We start from the raw sequence: 15,020 nt of genomic DNA, 5'->3' as shown, positions 1-15,020 counted from the left end.
CCTCGTTGGTTTGTCGGTTTGTGCCGAGCTGGATAAAAGGGACCTATAAGCAATTTTATATGCCTACAAGGTCGAAACCCCCACGTTTCGAATTCGATACGACAGAGTCCCAACTCTGCGTTATGTCATTGAAACGAGTCTCCTCATTATTCAAAGTTTAGAACTTGTCAAAGTAAGTTTTACAAGGTACAAAGGCTACACTTACCATTGACGAAGGAGAACTGTGGCGGTGACACATCTGCCAGAGCCGCCGACGGCCAAAGTTGGCGGTGAGCTCCGAGCTACAGTGACAGTGGGCTTGATAGGTTAGGAGATGGTTTTCTTCTTAGGTGCCATTGATATCACTTGAGGAAGAAGATGAATAGGGTTCACCGGAGTTTAAAAAAAAATCTTTCGTTGAAATATTTTGGAGAAGAAAGGAGAAGAGTCGAATGACTCTTGATTTGACCCTAGTGGTCTGTTTACAAATAGTTGTGAGCTGTCAAATCGGGATGAGATTCTAGGTGAGTATCACACCAAACATGACCTATGCGTTCATGTTAGAGTTGGTTGAACTTCTGAATGCAGAGTTCACCCCTGCGTCTCAATGCTCAAGCACAAAGTTCACTGGTGTGTTTTAACGCCAAAAAATAAACATTTTGATGACCAGGGCTACGACATAGCTTCAAATAAATAAAGGGAAGCTAACAATGACCATCAAGGTGACGAAAGCCGAGAAGAAACTAGCCTAAACAAGAAGCTATGCATCCACTTAGATGAGTATATACAGGTTCTAACCATCAGTGTCATCAAAGATCATAGTGATCAAGTCTGAGCTGCGATTCACATATTCATCAAAGTCTATGAATTCGATATCATAGCACAAAGTCTAAGAGAATTTATTCTTTTAGCACAACGTTACATGTGAAACGAATATACACAATTCACATGCTAGCCCGATTTTAAACGGTAATCGGTAAAAGCACCTCAAATCCATTGATGGCTGGAGATTTGCCCAAATTCTTATTTCATTGTAGGTCATCCATACACAGGCCCTGTACAGAAAATATCTACTACCATGCAACGATAACTTGAGATTTATCTTGTTTGACTAAGGTTATTATCATCAAGGTACAAAAGTTATCTTGTTTGGTTTAAGGAAGCATAATTGCAACATTCCAATAATCAGGTTCGCAATATCTTCAAATCAGATGGAGTGAACAATCATTCAACAAACTTTGGGATCCAAAGTATTCCGAAAATTCATCTCAGTCAACAGCGAACTTTCGAAAACTTTAGAGAGGGTTCTGTAGGTTGTCTAAAAATCACAACAAATAGCTGATCCCTATCAAACTTCAATCAACATCTCGATAATGAAAGTTACAATCAGATGACTTTTACGTCAATAAAATAAAAGGTGCAATTGGAGGATTTTCACGTATATCGAGAAAGATTATAATTTAACGACCTTCACGATGACTGATGAAAGCTCTGATTCAATAGCCTTCACAATCAACCGTGAGAGTTACAATCTGACGACTCTCACATCCCAAATAGCTAAAGCAAATATTACAGAACAATGGTCTTTGTAAATGCTCCAATAGAAGAGGTTACAAGTCAACAACCACTTCTAAACGCAGAGTTCACCTCTGCGTTCAATTTTTAAAACACAGGCGGCCCTTGTGTTTTTAATTTTTAGCAGATGCCCAACTATGCGTCTCAAGCCTAAGACGCAGAGTTAGGGCCCAGAACGCCGACCTGGGTGTTTGACTCATTCAAACATGAGCTGAACGGTTTCAGAACCGTTTTTTTCACGATCTGAGGGAATCTCACCCACTTAGGAGCGGATTAAGATATTAGTTACACCCCTTATCTTTCTATAATAACCTCAACAAATTCAACCGAAAGGGGGAGATGTTTGGTTTTCGGATCAAATCACCAGGAGATCGGCTAGAGAGAACTTCTTGGCAACAAAGAGATCTTGAGGCATCCTTCAGTAACAGCAAATTTACTTGGTTATTAACCGAATTTTCGGTTCAAACAACTCTTTTCATAGAGTTTAAAACTCGCACTGAGTTCATAAACTTGTTAATAGTTCTTTTTTTGCCACAAAAGTTTATTGTTCCAGTAAAGGAAAACATTCAGATCGTTAACGGAGAGCAAACTCGATGCGAACATTCGAGGGAGGTACTCCATCGCCACCGTGAAGAACCCAGAATTAAACAAAGGGGAGGATTTATATTGATCCTCTTCTCTTTTGTAATCAAAAATTTAAATTGTAATTAGTTAGAGACCGAGAGAGTTGTAAACATTCTTTTTCTAAGCAGTTAGAGGGAATAAATCAAATTTAATTCTTTCAATTGTCTTCTTACAAATTTTCCAACAAACATGCAAAAAGTCGATCCTTAACTCTGTGGAGTTTTGAGGTATTTATAGAGGGATTAATGGGTATAACCGCCCCCTTAATCCGCTCCTAAATAAGGCAGAAATCCCTCAAATTATGGGGAAAAATGATTTCTGAAACCGTTCAACTCGTGCTTGAACGAGTCAAACGTAGGTCCTGCGTTGCTAGGCACGAATTCTACGTTCGAACGCAACTGTTGGAAGCTGTGTTGGCAGCATTTAGAAGTTATGTTTGTAGTAGTTGGGAGTAACGTTAGCAGCGTTTAGAAGCTCTGTTTGCAGTGGTTGGGAGATGTGTTGGTAGCGTTTAGAAGCTGTGTTTGTAGCGGTTGGGAGATACGTTGGCAGCGTTTAGAAGCTACATTTGCAGTGGTTGAGAGCTATGTTGGCAGCGTTTAGAAGCTGCTTTAGCAGCATTTGGAAGCTACGTTGGTAGCAGTTAGGAGCTGTGTTGGCAGCGTTTAGAAGCTGCGTTAGCAGCTGAGTTTGAGCTGCATTAGTGGCTGGATTGAAGCTGTGTTTACAGTTAGATTTTAGCTGCGTTAGCAGCTAGATTGAAGCTGCGTTTGCAGCTAGATTTGAGCTGCGTTTGCGGCTAAATTATGCAGTTATTACGTTGCTTTGACTCTAGAAAGATGCCACTTGCATTTTATTTCTAGGATGTAAAGATGCGCTTTGTATCTTGGACTGAAGAGATCATTGACTTATAATCTCTTTTGTCAGAGCGTTACAAAGATTATTGTTTTATAATCTTTACTTTAGCTCCTTGAAATGTAAGAATCGTCAGATTATAACTCTCACTGTTGATTGTGAAGACTGTTGAATTAGAGCTTTCATTGGTTGTCATGAAGGTCGTCGAATTGTAACCTTTCTCGATCTACATGAAAATCTTCTAATTGTACCATTCATTTGTTGATGTGAATGTCATTTGATTGTAACCTTCATCGTCCAGTTGTTAATGCAGAAATCATCAGATTATAACTTTCATCATTGGTGTTTGATGAGATCAGCTATCTGCAGTAATTTTTAGATAGCCTACATGAGGGTTTGTCAAAAATTCTATTATGCTTGGATAAGCAGCTTGCGACGATGGATTCTCTCTTCTAGCTCGGAGAGCTTCTCTTCATAAGCTTGTACAAGCTCCACCTTCAAATCAGCTTTTATGGAGTCTGCGATGGTAGTTAAAGACCTTGTAACCTCCTCCTCCTCCATAACACTGCTTTAATAGTCACTAACGCACCAGCTTCATCAGTTGTTCTCATGACTCGAGTACCCAGGGTAGCCTCAAGTCCAGCCGAAGTCTCCATAATCATTGGATCTGAGGATTTGATGAATTCTATTTTAGAAGGAGCCTTGAACGCATTTTTGAAGTCCTTGAGATGTGAAGTAGCCTCAGAGATAGTAGTTGTATCAGCGCTAACGGCTGGTCATACAATCAAGACTCGCACAAAGGATCCCTTCGGCATGCATGCGATGCGATTTCTAGCCCATCTCCAGTATGCTTAAATCATGCCTTCAACGTACGCAATATGTGCACCAAGGTTCTGATACCAAAATTGCCCTTGGGAGTCCCACACACAAAGTTCAACTACAATTCAGATGCAAACTTCCGACAAGGATTATTAGTTCAGCGTTAATTCGATGCCGTGAGCTAATCAACACACAGATTCAGTTCTAGATTTCAATGATGGTCAAGCGATAAATGCAACACCATAAGTATTTTAGAATACTCGATAAAATACTGAGTAGGTTGAAAGCCAAAGAAGTTGAAGAACTAAAGTCATTCACAGGTCCTTTTCACGCAATCTCCTTGACAAAATATTGAAAGGATTCAAAACAGGGCCTATCTTATTCAAAGTATTCCAGGCTCCTCAATAAAATACTAAGGAGGCTGAAATACTTTGGAGGGGGTATCTGTAGATATAAAAAATTACATATAGGTTTTCGAACATAGCTCGAGACGAAGAGAAGACAAAGAACGTTGTTATCTAAGTTAGAGAGCATCGTCCGATACAAAGATGAAGCGACGAAATGATGAAGCAATAAAGTGACGAAACGACGAAATGACAAGATTCTAACTACTATCTCAAATTCCGAGACACCTCAAGGTGTCTTGGAAGTGTGAGACACCTCAGGGTGTCTCGCACACTGAGAAGCCAACGACGCATTTTTTGATGTTTTCGTCTGGTTTCATGCGGTCCACTGTCTCCATAACTACCTTAGAAACATCCTCAAATACTGTAAAGTTGTTACTAACTGAAGATACACCCAACTCATGAATTCTTATCCTCAAACGAGGCATCTGAAGCCTATAAATATCCCCGTAGCATCCTTATGCATGAGGGTTGAGTGGGCTGAGGAGAGACTGACGAATTGAGAGCACGGACCCACAAATTTCAGAGAGAGGGGCGAGATTTTGGCAAACTTTGTGCATAAAGAGGAAGATTTTGAGAGATCTGCATGCCTTCACTCCTTTCCTTAAGATCAAACATCGCTTTGATCTCGAGAAGAGTATTTATTTCACATCACTGAGATATTTACTTTTGTTCTAGTTTCCTCACTGAAACAAGAACACCGAACCTTCTTCACGATCAACCTAGATCTGTGAATTGGTGGTCCACAGGCTAACGCGTCCCCGGTACAGGCAAAGATTCAACGCAAGTAGCGATTGATAAATAATTTCTACATGTGTTTATAGGAAATTCTCTTTTTGTTTCTTTTGTAAAGAGAAGTCTTATAAAAAGGCTCACTCTTGTGATTCTGTTATATCGATAAACGATTGCAATGGAGTTTGCAATAAAACTGATTTCTAATACAAACACTTACATACCCCCTCTCTTAAGGGATCAAGCCGTCCGTAGTTCATCCAAATTGCCTCGAAAGGTCTCAACATGCACAAATTTGCAACAAGTTTCTACAATGATCTAACTTGTTGCTCGGAACCATCTTCGTGAGCATATCTACTAGATTGTCTTTTGTGTGGACCTTCACAAGCTCCACATCCCCATCTTCAAGAACATCCCGAACAAAATAATAACGAACATCGATATGCTTTGTCCTCGCATGGAAAACCTGATTCTTTGCCAAATAGATAGCACTCATGCTATCACAATGAATGATGACGGATCGATGCAAAACACCAAGATTTTCCAAACGTCCTTGAAGCCAAATTGCCTCCTTAACAACATCTGTAATTACCATATACTCTACATCTGTCATCGACAAAGCCACTGTGGACTGCAAGGTACATCTCCAACACATTGATGCATTAGTCAAGGTGAACACATATACCATCGTCAACCGGCGTTTATCTAAATCTCTAGTATAGTCTAAATCAACATAACCAATACACAGTTGCCCACCACTAGTGTCCCGCTCAAACACCAAACCAACATTGAGAATACCTCGAATATACCTCAAAATCCACCTCATGGCATCTTAATGACCCCAATGTGGGTTGTGAATGTATATATATGTTACACGACGGTGGTAGCGTGCGCACAAACCAAACGAGTCGTCGAGCAATGAGAAGAGAATAATAACTAGTACAATTCACAAAGAGAACAGCCAAAATCACACACAAACACAAAGATTTACGTGTTTCGGCAAACTACATGTGTGCATAGGGAGAGGATGGGGAGATTTCACTATATAGAGGAGAAAATAACGGGTTACAACTTTTACAAATACTCAAAATAACCCTAACCAAAGATTTCTCACTCCGTCACAATAATCTCCCTCTCAAAGTGCTCAAACAAATCCAATTTCTCTCTACTAAACCCTTAAAAACATGTTTCTACTTATATCAGCAACCCAATCCAAAACAGGCTGGGAAAGCAAAATTTCAAAATTAGCCAAATTACCGCTTTCGGTTGACCAATGCATCTCTATCGGTCGACCAGTCGGCCTCCATCAGTCGACCGATAAGGATGCATCGGTCAACCGTCCAGAATGAGGTTTCCAGACCCTATAGCGTGCATGCGGTCAGTTGACTGGTCGAACCCAACCAGTCAACCGACCTAAGATTTCCTGTAGATGTTGATTTTGCATGTTTTTCGACACATTGAACAATTCATCGCTGTTTTCTATAATTCTCCACCTCAACGAAGTGTTCCCAAAACTGAGCCGACACCAACATGAGCACCAATGTATCGTCTCTCTAAATTCGATTGCACCAATGTGGTTGCCTATTATAGACGTAAAAAATTTCCTATAGGTTCCGAACACAGCTCGAGATGAAGAGAAGACAAAGAACATCGTTATCTAAGTCAGAGAGCATCGTCCAATACAAAGACGAAGCGACGAAATGACGAAGTGATGAAGCTACGAAATGACAAAACAGGAACTGCTGTCTCAAATTCTGAGACACCTCAAGGTGTCTCGAAAGTACGAGACACGTCAGGGTATCTCGGAAGTGCGACACACCTCAGGGTGTCTCGCACACTGAGAAGCCGACGACATGTTTTTTGATGTTTTCGTTGGGTTTCGTACGGTCCACTGGCTCCATAACTACCTTGAGAATATTCTCAAATACTAAAAGTCGTTACTAACTGAAGATACACCCAACTCACGAATTCTTATACTCAAACGCAGCATCCGAAGCCTATAAATATCCCCCTGGCATCCTTATGCACGAGGGTTAAGCGGGCTAAGGAGAGACTTACAAATTGAGAGCAGAGACCCACGGGGCAAGATCTTGGTAAACTTCGTGCATAAAGAGGAAGATTTTGAGAAATCTGTAGGCCTTCACCCCTTTCCTTGAGATCAAACATCGCTTTGATCTCGAGAAGAGTATTTATTTCACATCGCTGAGATATTTACTTTTGTTCTAGTTTCCTCGCTGAAACAAGAACATCGAACCTTCTTCATGATCAACCCAAATCTATGAATGGGTGGTCCACGGGCTAACGCGTCTCTAGTACATGTAAAGATCCAATGCAAGTAGCGATTGATAAACAATTTCTGTGTGTGTTTCTAGGAAATTCTCTTTGTGTTTCTTTTGTAAAGAGAAGTCTTATAAAAAGGCTCACTCTTGTTATTCCGTTGTATCGATAAATGATTTAATAGAGTCTACAATAAAACTAATTTCTGACGCAAATACGCTAGCGACCATAGTGGAAGCTAATAGTCTTGTTGCCGAGGCTGTAGTGTTGTAACCGATCAAGATCCTTATTGATGCAGCGGTGGAGTATGGGTTCGACCAGGAGAAGTTCGAGGAATACCTCTCATCCTCCTCTTCAAGATCATCCTCACCCCGCAAGTGTAAGAAAATCCCATCTTCAAAGAAGCTTCGTTGGTCTTCCACTCCAACGAAGGCATCGGGGGATGAATCTCACCTAATCGTTGTCGAGGCTTCCCCTCGCAATGCCTCTCCAGTGTCTAATCGCGTTGAAGTCTCTGCTCACGGCAACTCCTCCCCAGTCAAGGAATTGTTCGATGAAACCTCACCAACTCTGATGAAGAGGGCTCGTTAGAGGTAACGCCAATGTATCGCATGTCAGTTTGCTAAGTCCTTGAGGTATGTTGACAGAGTTTGCTATTACACGGACTTGGAGTCAAGGAAGCGTCAAGTGACCCAGCCACCTCAATGACAAATTATTGACACTTCCTCCAAACCATCAACCAATGAATGGGTCCACGTCAAAAGGACTCGTTCAACTCTTGAGGAACGCATCCACAAGCGTCACGCACTTATCACGTACGCGCGTGCTTTTGTGCAAAAGGCGCAAGAAATGAAGAAGGAAGAGGTGGCCAAACAACCACTAAAATCCTACAAAGTCTGGAGGTTGAAGTCCAGAGCTACGCCAAAACCAAGTATGAAGACGACGGGAGCTGTCTCTTGTGGCCGAGACAACACTAAAATCCTACAAAGTCTGGAGGTTGAAGTCCAGAGCTACGCCAAAACCAAGTATGAAGACGACGGGAGCTGTCTCTTGGGCCGAGACAACACTAGCTGTCTCTCCCTTGGCTGAGACAAGCTAGGCTATCTCACCCAAGCCACCTCTCCCGCACCGTTTCCTCAAGTCTGTCGACACCCGCTCCTAATTCTTCTTTTGTCGTACCTCCGGTGAAGCCTCATGACAATGTTGACCTATCATCACAATGGCAGATCACCTTGGTCCTTTGCATGAAGATCGAGGGAAAGTTTCTGTGAAAGAACGCTTGGATCCGATGAATAAATCCCAAGTGACTCTTCAGACCGGGGGTCGTACGCATCCTCCCATCAAATCAAAGTCCTCCCTTCTTGGGAAAGCTCCTATCACCGCCCGCTTGGGAAGCCATGTTGAAGTCCTGGAGCTTATTAAGATTCCACACTCGTAAGGGGGTGAATCTAAACGTGTGACTCCTGAGAACGCCAATAAGGCTTTACGTCCCCAGAAGAAGATTCGTCCGTCGAAAGACAACGTTACACCAGGAAAGTCACACCAACCAACGATAGGTTGCTCCGGTCATTATGCCGACGAGTTGTACTATCAGGCTGGGGGTGTGAAGAAATCTCGAAAGAGGACTATCCAAGAAACAAGCTATCATTGTTCATGTGAGAGGCTCATCAGGACAGTATTATCTGAATGTAGCTGCTCCAAAGCCACTCCGCAAAGAGTCACGGTGTTCCAGAGGCTTCCCACTGAAGCATCAAAGTCGAAGCCAAGATGCTTTTGCAAGAGAATATCTACCATCTAGGATGATGAATTCTCAGATTTCAACATCAACATGACTGATAAAGGAAAGTCTAAGCGGCATTCAAGTGACCCTAATCTCAACTTTTCCCCAGGAGGAAAAGTAAATCTAAGAATAGCTCAATGAATGTCTCGAATCCAGTTAGGAGGCATCGGACGCAGGGATTACAATAGAATGCATGAAGGAATGACCTCGAGTGATAAACTTTCGGACACTTGTTCTGCGATCGCTTTTGATGACACAATGTCTAGCATGGGACTAACCAGAGAGGCAATCACCATCACTCCTGACCAATTGGCTCAAGTGCTTCAAGAAGTTCTGGCTAAGCAACAAGAAGAAATTCGAGCTAAAATGAAGATTGAGATGGAATTGGCCATGCAACAAATGAGAGAGTTGCAGACTCAGTCTCATCAACAACCGGAACGAAGTCAGCGGGCTGAATCTAGTCGTCGCGTTCAAAACAACGCAGATGATAGCGATGCAGATGTGGATGAACACATTTTTGCTGATCCTCCTCCTAACAGCAATAACACTGGGGGTGGTCCGGTTGATCCTCCTCAACGTCCCCCAAAGAAAAATAAGGATGGAGACAATAAAATGATGTAAGAGCTTGAGAACAAGGTCAACGCCTTGATGTCGTCTTAATAGGTAAAGAAGACTGGTATTCTGTGTCTGTATCCAAGAGAATGAGAGTTAATTCCATACCCGCCAAAGTTCAGTTTGATCAATTTCACATCATTCGACGGGAAAAGCTCTCCTACTCAGCACTTGATCTACTTCAAGTCTCACTTGAGTATGATCTCTGGTAATGAGCCCTTGATGATTCGGTCATTCGTAGGCACTCTTCACGGGGCCGCCTTTAATTGGTATCGACGTCTCACTTGGGTATGACCTCGCCAACTCTGACGAAGATTTTTCGTGACTTAGTATCTGATAAAAATAAAGAAAGTGAAATCCATAAACTATTTTATCTAGGATGATGAGTTTTACCCTCGTCCACTTCATTTGAAAATATTTTTAAATTCTGATAAGCAAGGTATTTCTGGTTTGACAAGTGATTCTCGATGTTTTCAAACCCTCAAAAAATCCACTATGGAGTGATTCTGCCTGCCATATGGTGAATGCACCTTTATTTGGCCCCTCTTTATTGGCCCTTCTAAAATCTATTATGGCCCCTCTGTATTTGTCCAGTAACCTATGGTAGTGATAAGTGCATTCGATTCCCAGGAATTATCTGTTATATGATGCGTTTTACGCATTCCCAAGCTACTTGATTATAATTCATAGTATTAGTGTGACCTATGAGGTGATTCTTGCATTACATGAATGGCTCATCGAGATTTAAGATTCTAACAATTGACTGTGGATTTGAGAAAATAATAATCCTCTCATTTTGTACAACTTTAGTAGTTATTTTTCTTTCTTAATGTTTACCTTGATTCAAAAAGGGTCTAATTTTAGAAAATATTACAGTATATTCAGTTTTACATAAGAAAGAAAATGTAATTGTTGCATTATTTCTTGAAGATGACAATATTATGATATTTGGATCGTATATTGCTATTTTTGAAAATTTTGGTGCAAATCTTATAACCCACAAATTTCTAGGAAATATTATTATGATTATTTTGCTAGATATCTAGGAACTCTAGTGGAAAATAATCTCACTGAGTCCTAGCTCACCCTATTATTTTTAAATTTTTCAGATCTGGCATAGCTACATGATAGCCATACTTTAGTTATGGCGCATTGATGAGAGACATTATATGGAAAGCCTCTTTTTTTTATGTTACATACAGTCAATAATGTGCTATATTTAGTAAAATGCTTATAACGGTGAGCTTGTGGGTTGTAAGTACCGATTATATACATATATATAATTGCTCTGAATTTCTATCATCAACAGGTTTATAAATATTTTGAGATAAACTTTGTGATATGAAGTGTCAGGCTTGACTCGTGCATGGGACTTATCTTATGCATGGGTCGCTACTGTCGCGTAACCTGTATTTATGAATTTACCCTACAGTTTCGAGGCGTGACAAAGCATCTTGGTCATAACTCAAGGACTTGTCGTAATAGAGTAAGTCTTGTAAAAATGTGTTACAATAATTGTGTTTTATGTATTTTTGAAACAATGAGTAATTGTATTGTTTCATTGTCGGGCAATGTAGCTACTCTAGAAGGAGAACCAGAACTTTTTATCTGCTTAAAGATACCTACAATAACAGAAGAGTGTGTAACACAGGAGCAAGCACCACCTACTCATCCTTCTACATCTCGGGCTAGAGCAACGGAGATTATCTGGGGCAGAGGTGGAAGAGGATAGTTCAACAAAGCTGCAGCAGCTAGGAATATTTTGTGCATTTTGATTTTTTTGGTTGCTTCGTAGAATTCAGCTAAGCTTTTGGCTTGTGATGCTTTTTGTTTTATGATGTGTTTTTCAAACTTGTAGGACACTAAGTGATGTTTAAGATATGTTTTTTAGCACTGCTTGTTGTTAGGAATCTTGACCTCAAGATTAGTTTATTTTGATGATAACAAATATTATATATTGTGTGTATTATGTGCTAATATTTGTTTTGTAGTATCATAGCTATATCAACAATTATATTCAAAGAGATACTCAAGACATAGATGAGTTCAAGGCAAAATAAAGCAAAGAAGAAGATATACTTTATTGTCTAAATGTAATTTTATATTTTCTTTGCTTAGAAATTTGTACAAGCCTTGATCAATCACACACATGCACACACATAGTGTTAGAACACACTAACACATGCTTAGTGTGTTGGTTAACAATAGAAATCCCATATGTTAGCCATTAGAGTTTATAGATATTGAGTAAGTCTTAAAATATTTCATTTATACCCCTTAACAATTAGAATCTGGAAAAACTTAAAAGATCAAAGTTGTAGGTCTCTTCAAGAGCTTTCTAACAAATCTTAAATCACCTCATTCCGATATTGGATGAGAAAGTTACAGTCAAAATACTAAAAAGAAAAATTCCAAAATCTGAGTTTACAGTGTAGTCGACTACTATGCATTGTAGTCGACTACTAAGCAATTTTCTGATTTCACAGTCTGTTTAGACTCAGTGTAGTCGACTACTATGACTTGTAGTCGACTACAGATGCAGTTTTTTTAGATTTTAGGTTTAAAATAAGTGACTGTTTATAGCCGTTTTGTGGACGTTAATTGGGTTTAAAATTATGTCATTTCAGAGGCTATAAATAGGTTTAAACATCAGCAAACAACAACCAAGTTTTGTACTTATAAGATTCACATATTGTGCAAATTAACTCTCTAAACTTTCAGTTTTTCAATCTGTTTTTCTATAAAAGAGAGTTTCTGATATTGCATTTGTTCCTATTATTCTTAGAGCTTGTTTAGACAATATTCAGAGAGTTAAAAAGATTGATAAGCCACTGTTATACATTCACATCTATATCAAGGCTTATAGGATTGGAATTGTACATTACTTCAAAGAAAGGTTCTCTCGGTTTATGAGAGGGGTTGATCTCTTGGTCTAGAGATCGGTGTGACGATTGGCATGGTCTTGTCAATTGGATTTGCAATTTGCATGGTCTTACAAATTGGTCAGGTTTGCTTTTGATTTTGTAAGGTTTCAAAATCATAGTGGAAACTCTCAAGCGGGATTTGCTTGGGGACTGGATGTACACCGGGGAGGTGGAACCAGTATACATGCTTGTGTTTGTGATGTTCATTTTCTGATATTGCCATTCTTTCTTTGCAATTTATAATCTACTTTGCAAACTCACCCTCTAGTGTTTAAGTGTAAAGCTTCTGCAGATTTTTATAAGAGCGCACTCTATTCTTAAGGGTCACGATCCTACACTTGGTATACATAAGCAAAATCAGACCCTACACTTGTAACCTATAGAAACCTACAAGTGCTTTGGATTCTATGACTAATATTTATGATATGTGAGTTTCTATTACAATTATTCAAGATCTTAATGATCTTATGGGTTTTTGAATTCAAGCATCAGTTTTTATTTTCTTTTTCTTTAATTTGGTTATTGGATTTAGTTTGACAAAGTGCTTTCAGGTTGCAATTTCAAATATATCGTCAGGCAATGGCAGTTTCAAAATTTTATTCAATAAGGAAAATTTTGTTGCAGATGTTTAACATGGGTTGTTATTGAATTAGGGGGTGTTTGTTTCACTCTTTTTATAGATTAGGAATATGAATTGGAACTGGCAGGAGAAAAACTGTAAATAAAAAATTCTAATAGTATCTTATTCCTAAGTTTGCTTCATAAAATTGTTATAGATATGAATATCTATAAAGTTGATACAATTGGGGATTTTGTAGAAACCCAAATCAGATGGGTTTAGGTGGCTTTGGGTTAAAAAGCTGACGTAATGGATTATTTCTCAATATACTATTCTTACTTGGTTCCCATTCTCTCTTATATGGAATCTGCCACCGTGAAAACCCTAGAAACTCCTCCCTTTCTCCCAGTAACTTCCTTCCGCCTCTGATCTTTTCCTTTTGCGCCTTTCTAAGCAGATCTGAAGTTTTCCCTGTTTGAAATCACCCAGGGATCTAACATTCCTCTTTTTCGATTTTATGGATCGATTATGAGATTGAATTTGGTGATTTGAGCTTTGATTTTGTTCTGTGATTTTTTGCTTCAAATTTGAGGTTCAATTTCTAGCTGGAACGACTATTGTGGTTCGATTTCGAGGTTCGTTCTTTGATTTTGAGCTTTGATTTTTAGCTATGCTTGAAACTGTCATCTCTTAATTGCATCCGTACCTTTTCAAGCTAAGGTATAATTCAAAATCCTAATTTTTATTTCTAGTTTTGATCATGGATGCTATTGTTCTTTACATGATGTTGTTCGAAACTGTTAGAATAATTTATTAGATGTGCCAATAATCTGTTATCACCTTTAGGTTTTTTCTGAAGAGGGAGTTTTTCTAATACACCCCAAATTCATGAAAGTTAACAATAATTTAGTCTAGATTTGTAATTACAGCAACAATATATTTGATGAAATTTGTAAAGAAAATGCTAAATTTTTTTGCCAATTTATGTTGTTTTTGTAGATTCCAGTGGATAGCTAAATTAACTAATTTATGTAAATACATTCTCATAGAAATTCTTTATAAAAATTAAGTTATTAATGTATATTAATTTTACAATGGATATATGTACATGGATAATATACATGAACAACAATTAAAGAGGATGTGTGCTAGTACAACTGTTTTTTCCGTGGTCACGATAATAACATGTCTTTTGAGAATGCGTGCTAAATGCAAGACAATTTCTAGTTGTACAAGGGAAGAAAAGATCAAAAAAAAATATTGTAAAGATGCTCACTTCAAATGTGTATTGGAAGGCTATAGTGACAATTGTCGGTCTTATATTAGAATGAGACTAATGACATTTTTTAAGCTTGCAAAAATAATAAAAGCAAATGGTTTATTAAAGAATACAAGACATGTTCAAGTTGAAGAATAACGGGCTATGTTCCTAAGTATAGTGGGCCACAAAACTAAAAATTGAATAATAAGGACTGAGTTTATAAATTCGGGAGAAATAATTAGTAGGTATTTCAATAAAGTCCTACAAGCAATGAATGAGTTACGTGATCGCTACATGAAGCAAGCACCTGATGAAGTTCCTGCGGAGACTGCAAACAATCTAAACTATTTTCCTTACTTTAAGATAAAAATAATTTGTACACCTTAAAATCTCATTTATATAAATAAATATATTATTGAATATTTTATAATGTATAATTTTTATAGGATTGCATTGGTATGATAGATAACACACATATTGATATAGTGTTACCTAGTAATCTAGTTGCACGGTTTAGAGGGCGCAAATGTATGACACAAAATGTCTTAGCAGCTTGCACCCCTAATAAACTATTCACCTATGTTCTAGCTAGGTGGGAGGGAGGATCAAATGACCATAA

Source organism: Asparagus officinalis, chromosome 3 (assembly GCF_001876935.1).
Source record: "Asparagus officinalis chromosome 3, Aspof.V1, whole genome shotgun sequence".
Classification (NCBI taxonomy): Eukaryota; Viridiplantae; Streptophyta; class Magnoliopsida; order Asparagales; family Asparagaceae; genus Asparagus; species Asparagus officinalis.
The sequence above is the reverse complement of the archived record's forward strand: the minus strand, read 5'-3'. Positions refer to the sequence as shown.